The following is a 4,016-nucleotide window of genomic DNA, read 5'->3' on the forward strand; positions in this document are numbered from 1 at the left end:
TCCTGCCAACCTGGAGGCTGCCAGGTGGGCCTGGGAGCAGGTGAGGACTGTGGTGCCCATTGGCCTCACACAGGTCTGTGAAGACCTCACTCCCACAGAGGTGGATCTCTGCCCTGTCTCTGCGCACAGATCAGGTGGCGTGAGAGCAGAGCAGCTCTTGTGAGTGCCACACAGTTACCTTGCTGCCTATCTGACTCATTAAAAGAAAAGCTACAAAACATCCTGCCTCCAATTAGAGGATAAGAACAAAGACAATTTTCCACATATTATCTTCTTTACCGGTTCCAGGGAGGGAGGGAGGAAGGAAGGAAAGGAAGGGAAGGAAAGGAAGGAAAGGATGGAAGGAGAAAAGGAAAGTGTAAGACAAATATCTTTCCTATATGAGACTCCTGGAAATGTGCCAGGGACAGTGTTGGAAGTATAATCCACAAGTGTTCAAAAAAACTAGGTTTGGAAGCCAGCACTCTTCTCTCATACTCTGTAAAGAGGTGGGGTGGTTTTTTTTTCTGCCACCATCTCACAGCAAGCACTTCTTTATTACAAAAAGCAGAGACACTGAAAGGCTTGATGCAAATTAAATATGTTTTGCTTTCCATGCACTATTAGCACTGAAGTGAAGGAGGTGGATACTCTTTGGCTTCTGACAATTGAAATACAATCCAGATCTATTTGTCAGAGAACCACAGGGATATTGCCTTTCTTTAAAATACAAAGACTGCTTTTGGGTTCTCCATCAAACATTCAAACCTGCCGATAGGGGTTGGTCCCAGGATGAGAATTTGGAATATCTGTCTTAATTGCTTGCCTGTGTATAGTAAAAAAAAGCCAGAAAAATAGCTAGGTTACAGGAACAGACTAAATATGTGATGGTTGAAGAGAAGTAGATGCTATGTGCCTATTCAATATATAGCTTTTATTTTCATAGGCACCAGGCACTTTATGAAGTTCTATGTAAGGTCCTCGTTTTGGGAAATATTCAGTAATATATTCAAACTGGGAAATAAATTATTACATTAGGCAATGAAATTATTACATTCTGCTATGTTCACTGTTGTTGCAAATAAGTAAAACTTAACAAAAGGAAGGACTTGTAAAATCATGGCTCAGGCTGGTTACTTTGGCTAAGTCGAAAAGGACTGTGGGACAGAGACTCAGCTGAATTAGGGGTAGAAAAACAAGTTATATAACCATCATGTGTCCACATCCTGGTGTGTAGTGGTTGGTTAAATTATCTTTGTTATGGTTTAAAGCTATGAAACTGATAAAGGCCTGGCTGCTTAAAAAGGCCTGGTTTTTGCAATAAAGCAACTCTCCTTTGCACCTGCCTGGGGGCTCTGTGTCACTATGGATCCTCACCCACACACTATTTTCCTAGAAAGAATTTTTCCTTGCTTTGCTTTTTAATTTCTTTTCTCCATTTAAGTTAACATAACTTTGAAGTGTTAAACTGGGCAGATGCAGATGGCACCTAGCCCTCAGCACTCCAGCAGCAAAGTCAAACCTGTGAGCAACCTGAATTATCACATCTGCAGCAGCCCTTTTTTCCCCCTCATTTTTTGCAGGGACATTTGGAGACATACTGAAGACTGATTGTATTGAGCAGAGTCAAATCTTTCTCAATTAATTGTGTGAAATAGGGCCACCTATTGCCACGCTTGCCTGTCTTCATGAGCACCCAGAAGGACTGAGGGAAGGCAGTGAAGGACAACTGGCCTTTCAGGATACAGACCGTGTCCTCTCTATGCTGTAGGCAACTGCAAACGTGAGTGAAAGCAGAATCTTTGCTCAAATCCACATCACTGATGCTGCCAGTTACTTCTGACTTAAAATCAGAAATCTGGGCAAGACTTTTTTTTGTGCAAAACCAAAGAGATTAAGACAACAACTAAGTGCCTCACGTTGAAGGTTCTGTCTAACCAGGACCAAGGCTTTCTGGGTTGAGTGTATTGAACTACAAAGCCTCTCCTACTCCGTATATCATACCTTCACACTTCTAAACACGTCAATCTTGTCAAGGGCACCAGCATTTTGTTCTTAAGGTTGCTAAAGCTTCCTTCAATGAAGACACACACCCAGAGATTTCTCACATAGAGACAGTGATTTTGTTTGTTCTTCATTTTTCTTCTAAAAACAGAAGTAAATTATTAGAATAAAGTTGCACATAGAAAAAGAAAGAAAACCATAAATGTCTAATATATCCTTTGTCTGTTTCTAAGTTCTGTAATGAATCCTGCAGGAAACTAATAAAATATGGCAGTCACAATTCTATTTCTTTTACTTATTTCAGCTGAGTTTTGTGGCTCCAGGTCATTATACTGTACAATGGCTGTAATAGGTATATTGCCAACTTTTTGTGAGAAATCCCAGCTCAATTGCACTTTTACAGAATTCTCATACAGTTGTTTGCAAAAATTCAAAACTGTCTTACTTAACTACCTAAAAATGTTTTATCTAGCTTTTGTATTTAGTTTTGTTATTATTAAGGTAGTTTTTGGTTGGAAGTACTACATGTAAGAGGATAAATAAAAGGTATAAAAAATTAATCAAGCATTAGATAAGCATATCTGTTACCATAAGTAAAATGCAGAAAGTTGGTGGTCTTACACATACAGATAGCACTTAGTCAATAAACATTCTCAATTTACTTTCCAAATATGTGAATGCATCTTCCCAAGTATTGCAGAGCTTTCAATCCCAGAGCCTGCTCAACTCAAAACAAATATAAGATCCACCTGACAGAATACCAGGAACCCACACTGGGGTTTTTTTGGCTTTTTTTTTAACTTCTCTGTACTTAAACATCTCTTCTTTTTCAGATTTTAAAAATTTATCAAGTCAGACTCCCCAGCTGTGTTTCTCAAACCTCTTATACATCCATCTGAACAAGAAGGGAAAGAGCTGAATAAGACATAGCTTCAGAGAAACCCTGAAATGGAGCTTGCTGTCTCTTCAGATACTTCTCAATTTCCAGGATTTTAAGATTAATTAGCTCATTTCCTTTTACATAGATCAGTGTCTTTAAACATGAAACAGCTGTGAATTTTCATTAACCAGTCAATTCCTTCTGGTGTATGAGGTTAGTGATCACCACTACTGGGCTTCTTTTATAACTCTGAGGTTGAAATTATTTGCATGGAAATAGTATTGCTTCAGAGATGGGGAAAAAGTGGTGATTCAAACCGGTCTGGTTCTCCTACTCAGCTGTACTGACTCATTCACAGCTTTAATGTGCAGCACGAGAAAGGATGTCTGAGATGAGTTGCTCAAGTCCTTTTCTACATCTAATGCCACACAACTGACAGTTTCCCAAGCTGACAGGAATTTGTTCTTGTGAAGAGCAAGTTTGTTTTAGTGTCTCTTTGAATGCATTTCCACTGAGAATCCACAGAAGTTGCCACTCTGAGTTCTGAAGGCAGAAATTGCTTTAACATTTGTATTAAATGGTCCACCATGCAACAGAAAAAACTAGAGTAGACCACATTGCTAGCAAAGTATTAAATGGTCCACCATGCAACAGAAAAAACTAGAGTAGACCACATTGCTAGCAAAGGGTTCATAATACATTCAGCTATCTTCTGTTCTGATCAGTGAGAATTGTGACAATGGCTGGGGTCTCTGAGCCTTTTCAGTATGATTTTTACATTTATTTCTTCCCACTTTCCAGAGCCTTTCTTTAAAAGACGTGTATGCCAAGTGTGGCTGGGCTGTGAGAAAGCCACCAAAGCTTCAAGAAACCACATCACTAATAAGATAGTTGTGAATGCATTGCTGCTCTGTTCACTAAAGCACAGAGGAGGACCTAAACAAGCACAATTTCCACTCTTTGATAACCTGTGCCATCCTATGAAAACAAGTGCATGTATTTTCACTTTACATGTGGAGAAATTAAGGCTCAGAGAAAATGAGTGCAATGTTCTCTGTTGGATCTTTTTGAGTGCTTGAGGACAACTAGGCACGTAAAATGGGACACTCCAGTGGTATACACTTATAGTTCTGGTCTGGTTGGCTTTCCTAAG

The sequence above is a fragment of the Anomalospiza imberbis genome, chromosome 1, assembly GCF_031753505.1.
Source record: "Anomalospiza imberbis isolate Cuckoo-Finch-1a 21T00152 chromosome 1, ASM3175350v1, whole genome shotgun sequence".
Taxonomy (NCBI): domain Eukaryota; kingdom Metazoa; phylum Chordata; class Aves; order Passeriformes; family Viduidae; genus Anomalospiza; species Anomalospiza imberbis.